Consider the following 19,848-nt stretch of genomic DNA (forward strand, 5'->3'; position numbering starts at 1 on the left):
AGACTAAGTGATGTGAAAAGACATGAAATTGAATTAGGAGGAAGTGTAGAATGTAAGCTGTGTGGAGTAGAGGCAGAAGACCTCGAGGCGAGAGAAGAAAATTACAAGTATTGTAGGTACCATACGAAGAATAAAAGATAAAGATAATAGGAATCGTTTTATTTAATGAAGAAGTAATAAAAAAAGAATAGAATAGGCTACATATATCATATGTGGAAAAAGAGAGAAGAAAATTAAAGAACTTGAATAAAAAAGAAAACTAATGAAGTGCCGATACAAAGAATGATCCGTCTGCACAGTAACTGATGTGGACTGAATGTATGGGTTTGACTTCATGGACACGTCGAAGTGTGACTCTGTGTGAGCGACGTCAGTGTCGATTTTCTTCAAAATATGTGTCGTGTATCTCAAAATCTTTAAATTTTCTCTAATAATCTGTCGTGTTAAACAAAATCAGACCTATTCACTTCCTCGAAGTATTCACCAAGGTATGTTGGCTATGTTTGTCTGCCAGTAGCTGTTAGATCACATTCCATTTGTTGTTATCGATTTAATTCTTCGTACATCACAAATCTGGTATTATTATAGAAAAATAACGAAAAAAGCTTTACTACTTAAGGATTGAAAAGGACCTTTATTTTCTTTGCAAAGAAATAGTTAATAAGATATACCCTAATATATCCTACGGTAATGCTGGCCACTCATTGGTAACGGGATTTTGGCCGGGGAATATGTCCGGTAAAGTTTTACTGTATTACAGATTATCATTTCGGACAGAAAATATATGTTTTCGGTAATTGTGTAGGAGACCTCCGCGCTCGATTTAAAAGTTTCTAAAAGTAGAAAACGAAAGAAAACAGTAAATTAGAGCTACAGTTACCTTGAAACTGTGAGATAATCCTCCTACAACCACCTAACTCTTACACAGAAAATGTAAGCATAAACCTACTACTACAATTATGGGGGACCCCAGTGGGAAGCGGGGTTTTTGGGTGGGGGAGGAGGAGAAAAGTGATTTTTCGGGGCACTACCGAACCTAATACAACTACCTACCCTACCCTGGGGGCCATGTACCCCTACCTAGGCCTACCGGGTGGGCTCCGCCCCCCTTGCGACCCCCCCTTAAGGCCACAGTAATTTTCAGGGCACCACCGAACCTAAGACACCCACCTAACCTAGCCTATGGGGCCCTGTACCCCTACCTAGGCCTACCGGGGGGGGCTCCGCCCCCCCTGCGACCCCCCCTTAAGGCCACAGTAATTTTCAGGGCACCACCGAACCTAAGACACCCACCTAACCTAGCCTATGGGGCCCTGTACCCCTACCTAGGCCTACCGGGGGGGGGGGGTCATAGTGCACTAGTTTGTCTGCGGATTATAGTGGTTACAGGGCTCATTTGAGCAAAAATAAGACACAGTCAACAATAACAACAGACTTAGAAAATTCAGGGAAGACAAGAGTAGCGTGAGTTTGATCGTCGATATTTCGACTATTAATGAGGTTACACAACGTTAACGTAAACTGCAAACTACCACATACCTTACTGTCTCTTCCTTTTCCCACGAGTAACCACACTACGATCACACCGGAATGCTAATTTGTTGTAATCGCGGATTATAGTGGTTACAGGGCTCATTTGAGCAAAAATAAGACACAGTCAACAATAACAACAGACTTAGAAAATTCAGGGAAGACAAGAGTAGCGTGAGTTTGATCGTCGATATTTCGACTATTAATGAGGTTACACAACGTTAACGTAAACTGCAAACTACCACATACCTTACTGTCTCTTCCTTTTCCCACGAGTAACCACACTACGATCACACCGGAATGCTAATTTGTTGTAATCTATACGGCACACATTTTCACAATTAGGGCACTTTTTCTCTGCCAAAATCAAACCATGACGTTGAGCAAATGCAATTAGCAAATCAACTTTCCCTGAATAATGTACACAAAAATCCCCATAAGAAATAAAGCAATTGTCACAAGTGACACAGTCGGAACGGGATGAAGGTCCTGCTAATTGCTCCATACTTCACGGCAAAATGAGCTTTTCAGTTTGAAGGGAGATCCGAGACGTGCAAAAATATTCCTCCGTGGAACTTCGCGTAAACTGTGGTAACTGGTGGAAAAATAGCAGGGATAAGTGAAGTAATAAGTGTCAGCATTGGCTAGATTTGTAAAAACCGCCATGATTGGTTTTCAAACAGTGTGACGTCAAGAAAACACCTGTTATTGGTTAGAATAGCATTGAGAACTAGTCTGCCATACGCAGTAAGACGGTGAAACAGCTCATTTTAGCCAAGACATCACACAGTAAACAAAAACAAACACTTAGAAAAAATCCAAGTGAAACATAACTATACACACGAATATCTTCGTTAAATAGAAGCTGCTCATATATTGACTATTATATAAGCGTTCTATATGATATAATAGTGAATTGTAGGTGTTTAAATTCTTCAAGATCTTCCGCGGAGCTCTCCTACACATTTACCGACCGAATTTGACTTTCATTTCAACCGCAAACAAACAGAACAATCAGTTCGACTAACTTTAAGTAGCCGAACTGGTTGTCGTTGTTGCGGTGGAAATGAAGGTGAAAACCTGTAGAATCACGTTATTTACTACAGGAAAACATATATTTTCTGTTAAAATGTTTAAGCAATGAGTCTTGTTCCAATTCGGGCTCACTTCACTCACAAGTACTGGCAAACTGTAATGTTGAGCTGTGCTAGCGCAACATTAGCAATGTTCCGCTAACATTAGCAATGTTCCGCTAACATTAGCAATGTTCCGCTAACATTAGCAATGTTACGATAATTACGTTAATCTTAGCAACATTAAATATAATGGTTCTTGTTCGCCATCGGCTTGCTCTGCTCTCATGAAAATAAGACATCAAGCTCGTTTGTACTGGCAAGCGGTAATGTTGAGCTGCGCACGCTTTAAATCTAGTAAAACTAACACATTAAAATTAAAGAAATGAATGACTTACTGTATATACTTTTATGACTGGGACGACAAAACTTGTGGGTCATCGGGGTGTTGTGACTGTGATGTCTTAATTTCTGTATTTCCACATCGCCATTTCTTCGTTGTCTTAGCTATCTTAAATGTTGGTCTATTACATTATGAGATTTAAGAAATGCTTTTAAGTATGAATACTGCAGTCGTTAAAAGTTTCTATAACTTCCATCGTAAAATACGCAAAAAGACCTCACTTGAACTAACAGACCTGACTTGGACAAAGGTTACCACGGAAAAGGGTTTGTTGGAAGGTGGGGGTTGGGAAATATTAACCGCCCTGTGCAAACTTTCCATACTTATGGGTTCGTGATTAGTTAACAGAAAAACAACGGAGTCTAGAGAGTAAACATGATTCAACCAGAATGGGAAACTTGTCCAAAGCAAGTATTTATGTGAACTCTTGGCGTGACAAGGTAATAACTAAATGTATAAAGGAATAATAGCAAGATAAAATGGAGTGTTTAATAAATAATATTTAATGTGAATATAAAATGAGGTGATTTTATAAGATATCAGATAATAAAACGTGTATAAGGGTCAAACGTATTATGTATACGTGGGTATTACATAAAAGGAATGGTATAGCTGTACTAGATCATGTAAAATACTTGAATAAACCGGGTGAAGTCGTATATTTGAATGTGGCGGGTAAAATGACGTAGAAAATGGGGATGGGTTATAAGAGAAGAAGTAATCCTATTGGCGAAGGCGGAGTTTATGCGTAGGTGGGAGGAGTTTATGCGCAGAAGGTCGAAAGCTGCTATGTACAAATGAACGAACGAGAGCAACTACAGAAGGTCGAAAGCTGCTATGTACAAATGAACGAACGAGAGCAACTACAGAAGGTCGAAAGCTGCTATGTACAAATGAACGAACGAGAGCAACTACAGAAGGTCGAAAGCTGCTATGTACAAATGAACGAACGAGAGCAACTACAGTCTACCAGTAGAATGTCAACAAATAAATGAAAAATATACCGTTAGTATAGGATATAGATGATTAGCGTATTTTTTCATCGGTTTATTATACATCCAAGAAGGTAATGTATAGAGAAGAAAAGGCTTGTTTTACCGTTATATACTGTTTTCCCAGTATGTTTTCCCCACCCAAAACCCTGAGTTCCCATTGGGGGTCCCCAGTTATCGGCGGATATATATATATATATATATATATATATATATATATATATATTTCTGAAACTATTCATTTGCGACAGGAACAAGTGTGATTTTCGAAGAGCGGACCTTTTTCTATAGATATAGTAGTGTTTTCCCTAGGTTACATTACCCTGTACTACAGTACAATATTACCTGTGAATCTATTAAAGAAAAAGAAACAAAAATGGGATCCAATTCACCTGAAATATTTATTTCACTCATTTTTTCACATCTAGGTCTGTGACCTGGACAGGTTGATGACTTGGGAGGGGGTCCAGGGTGCTTACCACCATAGTTAGGTCTGTAACCTTGGAACTACTAGGTTAAGCTAGGGTTTTTTTTTTTTTTTTTTTAGGTTCTGTGCACCTTTATAAATAAAAATGTTAAATAATAATTTTTTTCTGTTTTCGCCCACCTGAAGTCCCAGGTTCCCACCTATATCTGTTGGGAAGTGAGGTGAATAAAGGGAGAACGGTATATTTGCAGAGGCAATAAAGGTTAAATTCATTGAAAGCATAACATTTACTGTAGGAAGTGTTGTTTTTTCTATTGGAAATGTAGTTCTGTGTTGTTCTATAATTTTACACAAAAACAACAAATGCAGCCGTTCCTAGTTGACTACAGAACAGAGTCCTCAGATATATTCTTATTCATCTCTGTTGTTAGGCCAGTTTTCATCACCATGCTGGACACTGTGGATTAGTAATGGTGGGCGACCTTAGTCTGATCACTCACAGCAAACCAACCTTGTATGGCTGACCCTGAATAGTACAGCCTTTCTGATAATGGAGATACACAAACCATTTCCACACATTGAGGTATCGACTCTTAGAAAGGAAGATATATATATTTTATAAATACAGTCAAACCTCTAGCTACAAAAGAATCAGCTTACGAAATTTTCACTTCACAAAAGGAGATACGAAGAATTTTACGACTCGGATCGCGAAAAATGTTTCTTACAACGAAAGGCGGTACAGAGCAGGAGCCCTACCCCATCCAAGACAGATTTTAAGATTCCTGCGCTAGTTACCACCATGAGATCCTGCTCTCCTATTGGTCGGCATCTACTGTACTGTATCCCATCGTGCATCTACGCATCAGCGTTCCTTTGTCTTCTCGTTCCGGCAATGGTATCGTACGCATTAACTTGTGATTTTGTGATTTTGCTTTTGTAACAATTTTACAGTACGTATTGTTATCGTGCGTGATACTTATGATACATCATTAGCCATGGGTCCCAAGAAAGTCCCTGATGTCAAGGGAAAGAAGAAGATGACATTTTCTATGGAAATGAAGATGGAAATAATCAAGAAATACGAGGCTAGCATGTGGTTAAGTGTGCTCAGGAAAATTTTAAGAAGCAGGCAGAAACAAGCTTCTTTGGACGAATATTTTATTAAGAGGCATTTGGTAGAAGCAGACCAAGCGCCAGCTAAGAAACAAAAGTGGCAGTGATGAAGAAAATGCGTAGTGTAATTAGATTTAGAAAATAGAAAATGTAAAGTTGAAAAAAAAAGAAAAAAAAATTTATTTTAAGTTTATCGTAAAGTTAAGTGTTAATATTTTCTGCAATTTGTAGATGCATTTCCTAAAAATGATATTTTGATTATAAAATAAATTTTTGAATATACTTACCCGGTGAATATATAATAGCTGACGTCTCCGACGGCTCGACAGATTCCAAAAACTCGCGAGCGATCGCCATGAAGGTTGCGGGTGTGCCCACCAGCGCCGACTATCGGCCAGATACCGCATATACTTGAAAACAGCTCCAGTTCTTCTCAGTCCCCTAGGTCTCTATCGGGGAGGAAGGGAAGGCCTTTAATTTATATATTCACCGGGTAAGTATATTCAAAAATTTATTTTATAATCAAAATATCATTTTTAAATATTAAACTTAGCCGGTGAATATATAATAGCTGATTCACACCCATGGTGGTGGGTAGAGACCAGTATTAATACAATAAAGGCGTATATGCTTAGAGTTTTTGACAGTTATATCATAACAAAACCCAATTAAATATAGGTACCTGGTAAGGAAGCTGACTCTGACGATTACTCTGCCTTATTAGTCCGCTTTCCTCACGAAGCCCAGCCATCCTCTCAGGATGCTGAAAGACTCCCAGGAGCTGTTATATCCAGGGCGACCACCCATACAACAGGACCTCATCAAAACCCTTAATCTGGGCGCTCTCAAGAAACGACATTTGACCACCCGCCAAATCAAAAAGGATGCGAAAGGCTTCTCAGCCTTCCGTACAACCCAAAACAAGATTAAAAACATTTCAAGAGAAGATTAAAAGGATATTGGAATTAAGGGAATGTAGTGGTAGAACCCTCACCCACTACTGCACTCGCTGCAACGAATGGACCCAGTGTGTAGCAGTCCTCATAAAGAGTCTGGACGTCTTTTAAGTAAAATGAAGCGAACACCGACTTGCTTCTCCAAAAGGTCGCGTCCATAATACTTCGCAGAGATCTGTTTTGCTTAAAGGCCACGGAAGTTGCTATCGCTCTTACTTCGTGCGTCTTGACCTTAAGTAAACAACGATCTTTTTCACTTAAGTGAGAATGAGCCTCTCGGATTAAAAATCTAATAAAATACGATAAAGCATTTTTAGACATAGGCAATGAGGGCTTCTTAACTGAGCACCATAAGGCCCCAGATCCACCTTGTAAGGATCTGGTACGAGCTAGATAAAACTTAAGAGCTCTAACTGGGCACAGTACTCTTTCAAGCTCGTTGCCTACGATCTCTGATAGGCAAGGTATATCAAAAGATTTAGGCCAAGGACGAGAAGGCAGTTCATTTTTGGCCAAGAAACCAAGCTGAAGCGAACATGTGGCTTTATCTGTAGAGAAGCCGATGTTTTTACTAAAGGCATGGATCTCACTGACCCTTTTAGCCGAAGCCAAGCACACCAAAAAAAGCGTCTTGAGGGTGAGATCCTTCAGGGAGGCTGAATGTAATGGCTCAAACCTGTCGGACATTAGGAACCTTAGGACCACGTCTAAGTTCCACCCAGGAGTTGCCATACGACGCTCCTTAGAGGTCTCGAAGGACTTAAGGAGATCTTGGAGATCTTTATTATTGGACAGATCTAAGCCTCTATGTCCGAACACAGAAGCCAACATGCTCCTGTAGCCCTTAATAGAGGGAGCAGAGAGGGAGCAAACATTTCTCAGATGCAGGAGAAAGTCTGCAATTTGGGCTACAGAGGTACTGGAAGAGGAAATGGATGATGACTTGCACCAGTCTCTAAAGACCTCCCACTTCGACTGGTAGACCTTGATGGTAGATGCTCTCCTAGCCCTCGCAATCGCTCTGGCTGCCTCCTTCGAAAATCCTCGAGCTCTTGCGAGTCTTTCGATAGTCTGAAGGCAGTCAGACGAAGTGCGGGGAGGCTTTGATGAAGACTCCTTACGAGGGGCTGCCGTAAGAGATCCATCCTTAAAGGCAGACTCCTTGGAACGTCTACCAGCCATTGAAGTACCTCTGTGAACCACTCTCTCGCGGGCCAGAGTGGAGCAACCAATGTCAACCTGGTCCCTTCGTGAGAGGTGAACTTCTGCAGCACCTTGTTTAGGATCTTGAAAGGTGGAAAGGCATAAACGTCCAGGTGAGACCAGTCCAGCAGGAAAGCGTCTATGTGGGCTGCCTCTGGATCTGGAACTGGAAAGCAGTAAGTCGAGAGCCTCTTTGTCAGAGAAGTCGCAAAAAGATCTATGGTGGGTTGACCCCATGTCATCCATAGCTTCTCGCACACAGTCTTATGCAACGTCCACTCCATGAAGATGACTTGTCCTCATCTGCTGAGGCCGTCCGCCAAGACATTCATTTTTCCTTGCACAAATCTCGCCAAAGGAGAGATGTTACTTGCCTTAAATGGAGTTCCTTCTGATCCGTGGATCAAAGACCCGAGCATTCCAGACTGTCCAGTGGAGCTCCCTAACCCAAATCCGATGCATCTGAATACAACACATGGTTTGGGTTCTTGATCGCAAGAGAAAGACCTTCTCGAAGTCTGAAGTTGCTGTCCCACCAAGTCAGACATGTCTAGACTGAGTTGGAGATTGGGAAAGAGATACTCTCTAAGCCCTTCTCCTTGTTCCAATGGTTTAGGTGAAATTGGAGAGGGCATAGGTTGAGTCTCCCCAGAGAGATAAACTACTCCAGTGATGAAAGAGTTCCCACGAGGCTACAGTGAACCCTCGCTACTTCGCGGTTCGACAATCGCGGATTCACCACTTCGCGGGGTTTTCCCATAACCCATATATATATACATATCGCGGATTTTCCGGAAAATTCGAAAATACCGCGAAATCTGAAGACAACCAAATACGATATTTTGTTACCTGTAATTCCATTAATACTGTAATTAGTAATATCTGTTCTTACTGATTGTTCATTGCATTACATATGATATATAATTCAGCACAGAAAGAAATAAAACACGAAAAGAGAATGTGATCATACGATAATTCAGTACTGTATACAGTACGTAGTAAAATTAAATCGAACATGAAACGCAAATCAGATGCAGTCATACCATATTAGAATGGTGTACTGTAATGGATGTGCTTCTTTTCCATGAATCTTTTGTATGTATACGTACGTAGTACTGCATCCAATAATATTCTTTGTTGCAAAAATCACATTTCGAATAAGCGTACGAGAGAGAGAGAGAGAGGCGTAAAATAGCGTACGTAAAGCTGTATTATTATTGTTATTATTATTATTATTGTTGTTGTTGTTAATAAAATTATTATTGTTATTATTATTATCATTATTATTATTATTATTACTGTACAGTATTATTATCATTATTTATTATTATTGCGGTATTTACTTAATCTACGTACGTTCGGTATGCGCGGGGCATCTTCTATGAGTAGGTAACCTACGCATCATAGTACTGTAAGACGGGTTGTGATTGGTTCAAGCGCTGATAGATGACGAATCAGAACTCAAGTTTTGTTATCTAGCCTGTGATTGGTGTTTTGCCCGCATCTCCTACCCGCAGCATCTAAGTTCTCGCGGGGCTGGATCGTCCACTCTCTGTTACCGCGTATCGCTGAGTAGACGTTCTTAAGTGTGTGAATCTGTGCTGTGTGCGACTTTTTTAAGTTGAACTTTTTGTTACTGTAAATCCTACTGTAATGGCTCCCAAGCGTTCTGCTTCTCTTAAAGCTGGTAGTGAGCCTAAACGCCACCGAAGGATGATGACGATAGCTGAGAAGGTTACGCTTCTCGACATGTTAAAAGATGGTAGAAGTTACGCGGCCGCTGGCCGCCATTTTGGCATCAACGAATCTACTGTTCGCTATATCAAGAAGGACGAGGCGAACATTAGAAAGACGGCTGCAATCACCTTTAGCAGATCAGCGAAGCGAGTCGTTACAACGCGTAATAAAACGATCGTACGCATGGAAGGTGCTTTAGCTGTGGATTGCCGACTGCCGGAAGAAGAACATAGCGTTGGATACGAACACCATCCAAACAAAGGCTTTGAGCTTATATGAGAATTTTGCTGCAAAGGAACCTAAAGATGACGACGGCAACCATGCTGAAGATGATGATGATGCAGATGATCCTCAACCAGGGACATCCACTGATTCCCAGCCTCAGAAACGTTTTCCGCCAGCAAAGGATGGTTCGCGAAGTTTCAGAAACGCTTCGCCCTGAAAAGCGTTTCCCTGCATGGGGAGTCTGCTTCCGCTGACACTGCCGCTGCTGAAACTTACGTGAACCAGACGTTCAAGAATATTGTCGCCGAAGGTGGATACAAGCCGGAACAAGTCTTTAATATGGATGAGACCGGCTTGTTTTGGAAGAGAATGCCGTCGCTAACTTTCCTGTTCAAAGAGGAAGCCAAAGCCTCTGGCTTTAAGGCATTCAAGGATCGCGTTACCCTCGTGATGTGTGGCAATGCTGCTGGATTTTTGTTAAAGCCGGGGCTTATTTATAAGTCGAAAAATCCTCGCGCTTTGAAAAATAAAAATAAGAATCTCCTTCCCGTGTACTGGATGCATAATCAAAAAGCATGGATTACGAAGATGCTGACCTCCAACTGGTTCCATCAGTGTTTTATCCCGCAAGTCAGCAAATATCTCTTAGAGAAGGGCTTGCCATTCAAGATCCTTCTCCTTATGGATAACGCTGGTGGACACGCAACTGACCTGTCGCATGAGGGCATTCAGGTTGAGTTCCTGCCACCCAACACCACGTCATTAATTCAACCGATGGACCAGGGGGTTATCAGGGCGTTCAAGGCCCTCTACACGAAGAACACCTTGGCGGACCTCGTTGCGTGTGTGGATGCTGCCCAAGATGACGAGGATGAAGATTTTAACTTGAAGGCGTACTGGCGGCAGTACACCATAGCCACGTGCCTGCAGAATATTCAGAAGGCACTTCAAGAGATGAAACCTGCAACCGTGAATGCGAGCTGGAAGAAGTTGTGGCCCGATATTGTTTACGACGACAAGGGATTTACTCCGTCGGAAATCCAACACTCTGCAATACGCAAATCTGTGCAGTTGGCTGCCATAATTGGAGGTGACGGGTTTGGCGACATGACGACTGAAGACGTCGACGAGTTGTTGGACTGCCATTCCCAGTCCCTAACTGACGCAGACCTCGAAGACCTGACGAAATCGGCAAGTGAAGAAGAGAGTGATACCCAGGAAGAGACCCAAGAAAATGTCGAAGAAACGGGCTTAACATTAGAACGGCTTGCCAAGGCCTGCAACCATGCGAAGGAGTTGAAAGAAATGTTGCAAGAGTGGGACGAGGATATGGTTCGCTCGATGCAATTCTGCAACAAGATCGATGAAGACATGACTCCCTACAAAATGCTCTTGGATCGAAAAAAGAAGCAGCGGCAACAACTTCCGATCACAATGTTCTTCCAGCCTCGCAAAAAAGAGCCAGTTCCTCCTGCTAGTACGCCTTCGGAAGAAATTGAAGAAGTTTCCCAGGAAGAAGTTGAAGAGGTGTCCCAGGAAAAGACACCTCCGTCTGAAGAGACGTAAAATACTACCTGGCTGCACAGTAGAACACATCATCAGCTTCATCATCATCATTTCTACTGTGCAGCAAATTCATCGCCATCATCATTCAAGTTTTTCTTCAACTTCTTTCGTGGTGAGTACAGTAACAATCTTTATTTTTTACTTTAATATTCTTACTGTACATATATTACTGTACATTCTAAAACTGTATTTGTGCCTGTTTTATAGTTTAGTACTGTACGTACTGTATGCATTAAGTTAAAGGGAAGGTTTTAAAAGTCTACATGTTGTAACCTATCATATTTTTTTTTGTTTAAAATTTACATTTACGTACGTAAAACAATCTCTCTCTCTCTCTCTGTCTCTCTCTCTCTCTCTCTCTCTCTCTCTCTCTCTCTCTCTCTCTCTCTCTCTCTCTCTCTCGTAAATTGTTTTCCTGCTTTGCTACGTACAATACTGTATAAATTATATTTGTAAGGTAACATATTTTGTAAATGCTTTTACTGTAAATACTGTATGTACTGTATCATTATTTATCACTATCATCATGCGCGTTAAATGCCTTGTTTGTTCTGAGCGTGGTTGTTTACTGAGCGTACACGCCGTCATTTCAGGCGGCGTCATAAAGAAAAACATTTCATTTGGAAGTCCTAAGAAAAATACGTAAACTAAAACATTGGTAATAAAAAAATCAACATACAGTACTGTATAATCAATATAATCGATGCAAAAACTAACCTATACATATATGTGTACACTAAATGAGTTTGTTTCTTCATTATGATCAGAGATGAACGTAAACAAAACATTGGTTGCCATTTTTTATCGTGCTTTTTAGGTGTTTAGGAAACGCATGATATAAAATCGCCTTTAATATTTGTGCCTGTTTTAGTTTAGGGTGCTGTAGTACATGCATTAAGTGTTCTGTACATTAAAGGGTGGTTTGTTAACAGTACTACGTACAAGGGAAGGTTTTAAAAGTCCGAATATACATGTTAAATAAATAGGTAAATATGATGTCACTACTTCGCGGATTTTCACCTATCGCGCCCGCGTCTGGAACCTATCTACCGCGATAAACGAGGGTTCACTGTAGTTCAAACTCTTACAGAGCAACTGTTTTTCTCTTGCAAGAGAAGGACTTTTAACAGAGCTTGTGAATATATAATAGCTGACGTCTCCGACGGCTCGACAGATTCCAAAAACTCGCGAGCGATCGCCATGAAGGTTGCGGGTGTGCCCACCAGCGCCGACTATCGGCCAGATACCGCATATACTTGTAAACAGCTCCAGTTCTTCTCTGTCGGTCTTGTCGACAAGTTGGTTCCACTCGCTTTATGACCTCGAGTTTTCTACCGAATTAGTGAAGTACTTGGTTTTGGTTTTATTGCTTTCGCCGTGTTGGATTATTCAATACTATCTTCAAAAGAAATGCTTTTGAAAGGAGAGGAAAAGTGTTTTGCCCTTGCTTTTTTTTTTTTATCTCTGGTTTTTCCATTGAGTAAAGATGGCCGACCCTTCCCTCAGTGTACGGAAGTGTGTTTAAGGCTTTTAGTAATTATTTTATCACGTTATAAATTATTGTTGATATTTATAGATTTTCCTCTATATATTTTATATCTCACTCGCCTTTGTTAGGCCTCTTCGATTAACTTTCCATGTATACTAAACATCAAGATAAATTTTATGTTTTGTTTATATGCGGCCGTTACCTATTCCTTGTAGGCGGTCCTAACTTGGAAAACGAAGTTAAACAATGTTGAGCCCATTCAACTTTTATTTTTGTTAAGTTTAAATCAATTGCTCTGTAAGAGTTATGAAATGAATATTTTTTAGAAAATATTTTAAGAAATATATTCTTTGAATAGTCTTCGTGCTGTTTTTTTTTCAAAGATGAACTAACGTTTGGTTTATTTATGCTACGCAGTTTGCGCTCTATCGTTACGATAGAGAAAGAGAGAATCACGGTTTCACTTTGTAGAAAGAGTAAATCGATTTTGACGTTTTGTTCATTCTTCTTTCAAACTGAAGTGTTTTAGATACTAATTTAAAGGAACTTGTTAATTTTCAATTTCTTAGTCCTTTCAGTTTTTTCCTTTGGTCAAATAACCTGTTTATTGACGAAGGGTGAGTGGGCAATTCTCTTGTGTGTGACAAGAGAGAGAGAGAGAGAGACGGAGAGAAAGAGAGAACGATCCGATCTTTATTCTCGTCCCAAGTCTCTGTACAAGGAGTTTGGGAGCGAGTAACGTTCTCGATTCAGTTTTTTACTCTCGTCCCAAGTCTCTGTACGGGGAGAGAGGATAAAACGTTTTTAGTTTTTATTCTCGTCCCAAGGCACTGTACGGTGAGAGATTGAAAACGTAGTACTAGTGTTTAGTCTCCTCCCCAGTCACTGATCCTTTTTAACTTTATATATTTCCGTTTTATTCGATATATATGTTTACTGATTTTTGCATGTGTGTTTCATTTTGTACTAATGTGCTTACATTATACGACTCATTTCGCAATTATAACCTTTTGATGTAAGGGAGAATTGCGTGCTTCAGGTAGAAATCAGTTTTATTCATGCCTAATGTGAAATTATTGAAAAATACGATATCAGTGAAGTAAGTGCTAAAAACATGTTCTGTGTTGCGAAGGGTTCGTTTGTTCGTGCTTGTCGCTCCCCTAGTCCGAGACCTCTTTCAGGCTCCCCTGCACCAGGGAGAAGTAATGTCGTAGGACTTAAGGGGACGAGAGGCTTTAACCAACGTACAGACGTTCCCTCTTTGGTATCGGACGTTTCTCGTCAAGATCGCCCTTACCATAAGACGGGTGAGACTGTTCTCTCCTCGTCATCCGAAGACTTTTCGCAAAAAACCTTGGCGCAAGGTTTCTAGACCCTTGAAGCGAAAGTCAGTCCCTTCAGGACAGGTCCAGCGTCCTGGCTGTGGCCATTGGGACAGCTCTGACCCTTTGCAGTCGTCGGAAGACTGTTTCGCCTATTAAACGCAAGCGTAACACGGGGTCCGAGGGTCGCGGTAAAGGCAATGTTTTGCCAACACAGACGTTACCGTCGTCTCGGCCCGTTCCGACTCCCGTTGATCCTAAATGGGTTGTCCTGCAGGACATGCAGACTAAGCTTGCCTCCCTTATGGAGAAGTATGACGTTGAGCAGGTTCACGATGAACCTTCGATTTCGAGTCGCCGTTACGCTTGAGACTCTGGCCGTCAGCCGCCCAAACGAGCATTTACTCGTCCGTTTGACGTTAGTGCTGACGTTTCTTGTACTTTGAAACGTAATGTCAGTAGTTTTTCACGTCGGTCACGTGACATGGATCCTCCCTCGCTGCAGTCTCGTGTTGACTTTCAGCCGCTGCCGCAGTCTCGTGTTGACGTTCAGCCGCTGCCGCAGTCTCGTGTTGACGTTCAGCCGCTGCCGCCGCAGCCCCGACCGGATGTTCGCCGACCGGCTCAGTTGCCTCGACTTGACGTTGAGCGTCAATCACCGCAGTCGAAGGTTGTTTTGCCTGCTCAGTCTATGCAGTCAAGGCAGTTCCGACGTGACGTCGAGCGTCAATCAACTTCAGTTGTTGTTGTTGGTCAGTCACAAGGATTTCAGTCCTTTCAGCAGCGGCGTGACGTCGCTTCCTCTACTGCTACTGCTGCTCCTTTGCTTGTTGACATTGCCTGTCAAGCGTTGCCGCCGCGGCAGGTCTCTCCTTTTCATGAGACTCGGCAATTGTCGGACGAGGTTCCTTCAGATGAGGAAGTTGCTGATCCTCCTCCTACTGATATTCCTTTGGGGACTTTGTCAGACGGAGAGGAGCCTAAAGCTGCTCAGCCCTCTATGGACTTTAAAAAAAAAAAAAAAATAAATCATGCTGATTTTTAAGGATCTTTGTCCGGACCATTTTGTAACTGCTGCTCCTCGTTCGCCTTCGTCAGAGTTTACGCTAGGCCTAGCTACTTCGAAGCCGTTGTTTTCTAAGCTAGGAGTTTGGGGGAGACAGCCTTTGCTTTCCCTCCTTTTAACTGGCTTATAGAGCGAGCGTCTGGTATGACACGGGAGAAGTTCTCGGCTTGGGAGTTCCTGCCTCTGCCCAGGGAGACTTCTCAAGCCTCATAGACTCTCCCCGTCGCCTGGCCATGAGACGCTCCAAGATTTTATGGTCGGCTTCAGAGCTAGACCATCTCCTGTTAGGAGTTTTTTCGAGCGTTTGAAGTTTTTATTTGTTGGATTGGTCCCTGGGAGCCTTAAGTAAGGTCTCTCCAGCTGTCAATGTATTGCTGTACAATTATGTCATGCATGAACAAGGCTATCAGGGATGGCTCCAATGATCTGACAGCCACGTTCTCTGCAGGAACAAGGCTATCAGGGATGGCTCCAATGATCTGGCAGCCACGTTCACTGCAGGAGTACTTAAGATGTAAGTGCGCTCAATGTGTTCATTGTCAAGACAAACTTCACGATGAAGACTACCTAATCTGTCTTGGCAGCAGTAAGGGAAGGTGACTGGATGGTCTCTCTCGACCTTCAGGATGCATACTTCCACATCCCGATTCATCCAAACTTTCAACAACATCTGAGGTTTGTGGACGGGAAAGTAATGTACCAATGTCGAGCACTGTACTTCAGCCTCATTCCTGCTCCTCTTGTTTTTACAAGGCCCTTGCAAAATGTAGCAAGCTTTCTACATTTTTTGAGGATTCAGAGCCTCCCTTTATTTTGACGACTGGCTAATCAGGGCGTCGTCATTATATCGCTGTCTGGAGAGCCTCTAATGGACATTAGACCTAACCAAGGAGCTAGGTCTCATAGTGAACGTAGAGAAGTCGTAACTTACAGTACCCCATCCCAGACTATTCTTTATTTGGGAATGGAGATACAGTGTCTGATTTTTCGGGCCTTTTCGTCTCCCACAAGAATGGAACAAGCTCTGTTAAAAGTCCTTCACTTGCAAGAGAAAAACAGTTGCTCTGTAAGAGTTTGAACTAGCCTCGTGGGAACTCTTTCATCGCTGGAGTAGTTTATCTCTCTGGGGAGACTCAACCTATGCCCTCTCCAATTTCACCTAAACCATTGGAACAAGGAGAAGGGCTTAGAGAGTATCTCTTTCCCAATCTCCAACTCAGTCTAGACATGTCTGACTTGGTGGGACAGCAACATCAGACTTCGAGAAGGTCTTTCTCTTGCAATCAAGAACCCAAACCATGTGTTGTATTCAGATGCATCGGATTTGGGTTAGGGAGCTCCACTGGACAGTCTGGAATGCTCGGGTCTTTGATCCACGGATCAGAAGGAACTCCATTTAAGGCAAGTAACATCTCTCCTTTGGCGAGATTTGTGCAAGGAAAACTGAATGTCTTGGCGGACGGCCTCAGCAGAAGAGGACAAGTCATCTCCATGGAGTGGACGTTGCATAAGACTGTGTGCGAGAAGCTATGGATGACATGGGGTCAACCCACCATAGATCTTTTTGCGACTTCTCTGACAAAGAGGCTCTCGACTTACTGCTTTCCAGTTCCAGATCCAGAGGCAGCCCACATAGACGCTTTCCTGCTGGACTGGTCTCACCTGGACGTTTATGCCTTTCCACCTTTCAAGATCCTAAACAAGGTGCTGCAGAAGTTCACCTCTCACAAAGGGACCAGGTTGACATTGGTTGCTCCACTCTGGCCCGCGAGAGAGTGGTTCACAGAGGTACTTCAATGGCTGGTAGACGTTCCAAGGAGTCTGCCTTTAAGGATGGATCTCTTACGGCAGCCCCTCGTAAGGAGTCTTCATCAAAGCCTCCCCGCGCTTCGTCTGATTGCCTTCAGACTATCGAAAGACTCGCAAGAATTCGAGGATTTTCGAAGGAGGCTGCCAGAGCGATTGCGAGGGCTAGGAGAGCATCTACCATCAAGGTCTACCTGTCGAAGTGGGAGGTCTTTAGAGACTGGTGCAAGTCATCATCCATTTCCTCTTCCAGTACCTCTGTAGCCCAAATTGCAGACTTTCTCCTGCATCTGAGAAATGTTTGCTCCCTCTCTGCTCCCACTATTAAGGGCTACAGGAGCATGTTGGCTTCTGTGTTCAGACATAGAGGCTTAGATCTGTCCAATAATAAAGATCTCCAAGATCTCCTTAAGTCCTTCGAGACCTCTAAGGAGCGTCGTATGGCAACTCCTGGGTGGAACTTAGACGTGGTCCTAAGGTTCCTAATGTCCGACAGGTTTGAGCCATTACATTCAGCCTCCCTGAAGGATCTCACCCTCAAGACGCTTTTTTTGGTGTGCTTGGCTTCGGCTAAAAGGGTCAGTGAGATCCATGCCTTTAGTAAAAACATCGGCTTCTCTACAGATAAAGCCACATGTTCGCTTCAGCTTGGTTTCTTGGCCAAAAATGAACTGCCTTCTCGTCCTTGGCCTAAATCTTTTGATATACCTTGCCTATCAGAGATCGTAGGCAACGAGGTTGAAAGAGTACGGTGTCCAGTTAGAGCTCTTAAGTTCTATTTAGCTCGTACCAGATCCTTACGAGGTGGATCTGAGGCCTTATGGTGCTCCGTTAAGAAGCCCTCATTGCCTATGTCTAAAAATGCTTTATCGTATTTTATTAGATTTTTAATCCGAGAGGCTCATTCTCACTTAAGGGAAAAAGATCGTTGTTTACTTAAGGTCAAGACGCACGAAGTAAGAGCGATAGCAACTTCCGTGGCTTTTAAGCAAAACAGATCTCTGCGAAGTATTATGAACGCGACCTTTTGGAGGAGCAAGTCGGTGTTCGCTTCATTTTACTTAAAAGACGTCCAGACTCTTTATGAGGACTGCTACACACTGGGTCCATTCGTTGCAGCGAGTGCAGTAGTGGGTGAGGGTTCTACCACTACATTCCCTTAATCCCAATATCCTTTTAATCTTCTCTTGAAATGTTTTTAATCTTGGGTTGTACGGAAGGCTGAGAAGTCTTTCGCATCCTTTTTGATTTGGCGGGTGGTCAAATGTCGTTTCTTGAGAGCGCCCAGATTAAGGGTTTTGATGAGGTCCTGTTGTATGGGTGGTCGCCCTGGATATAACAGCTCCTGGGAGTCTTTTAGCATCCTGAGAGGATGGCTGGGCTTCGTGAGGAAAGCGGACTAATAAGGCAGAGTAATCGTCAGAGTCAGCTTCCTTACCAGGTACCTATACAGTATTTAATTGGGTTTTGTTATGATATAACTGTCAAAAACTCTAAGCATATACGCCTTTATTGTATTAATACCGGTCTCTACCCACCACCATGGGTGTGAATCAGCTATTATATATTCACCGGCTAAGTTTAATATTTAAAAATGATATTTTGATTATAAAATAAATTTTTGAATATACTTACCCGGTGAATATATAAATTAAAGGCCCTCCCTTCCTCCCCGATAGAGACCTAGGGGACTGAGAAGAACTGGAGCTGTTTACAAGTATATGCGGTATCTGGCCGATAGTCGGCGCTGGTGGGCACACCCGCAACCTTCATGGCGATCGCTCGCGAGTTTTTGGAATCTGTCGAGCCGTCGGAGACGTCAGCTATTATATATTCACCGGGTAAGTATATTCAAAAATTTATTTTATAATCAAAATATCATTTTATAATAATTTAATGTGGTGCTTTTCTAGGGTCTGGAAGGAATTAGGCTATTTACATGTAAAAGGCGACCCACTACACAAAAAACCAATTAATTTCATGTTGCGAGGCATCAGTGTATACATATACTGTATATATATATATATATATATATATATATATATATATATATATATATATATATATATATATATATATATATATATATATATATATATATATACAGTATATATATATATATGTATGTAAAAAAATAAGAGAAGCTGTTTAACCTAAACACTCTCACCTAACATAATCTAGGAGAAAACATATATATATATATATATATATATATATATATATATATATATATATATATATATATATATATATATATATAAATAAATAAATAAATAAATAAGAGAAGCTGTCTAACCTAAACACACCCACCTAACATAACTTAGGAGAAAACATATAAAATCAAATTCGTTGACTAATCTAAACTCATCCATCTATCATAACCTAGGAGATAACACATAAGATAACAGAAGCTGTCTATCCCAAATACACCCACCTAACCTACCCGAGAAGAAAATTTGTAAAATACAAAAAGCTGTCTAACCTAAACACGCACACCTATCCTAACATAGGCAAAAATGTGTGAAATAAGATTAGTTATCCAACTTTAACACACCAACCTAACCCAACTCAAGAGAAAACATGTAAAATATAAGAAGCTGTCTAACCTAGACACACCCAACTAGCCTAACCTAGGAGAAGTATAATATAAGAGAAACTGTCCAACCTAAACACAACCCCCTAACCTAACCTAGGGTTTGTGCCTACATACATAGCCCCCATGTCCCGTCACTTCACTTATGAGGGTGGAAAACTCCTCTACAAAGCCACTGCATGTCTAATCAACAGAATCTATGGCAGTCAATTGACACTCATTTTTGTTGAAGGATGTATGAATTCTAAAATTGCACTCTAAAATCTTTAAACAAAGCAATCAATCATGTTTCAGCATTTTTATAGTACACAATTCATAACCAAAAACAATGGATGATCAGCCAT

The sequence above is a fragment of the Palaemon carinicauda genome, chromosome 22 (genome assembly GCF_036898095.1).
Source record: "Palaemon carinicauda isolate YSFRI2023 chromosome 22, ASM3689809v2, whole genome shotgun sequence".
In the NCBI taxonomy this organism is placed as follows: Eukaryota; Metazoa; Arthropoda; class Malacostraca; order Decapoda; family Palaemonidae; genus Palaemon; species Palaemon carinicauda.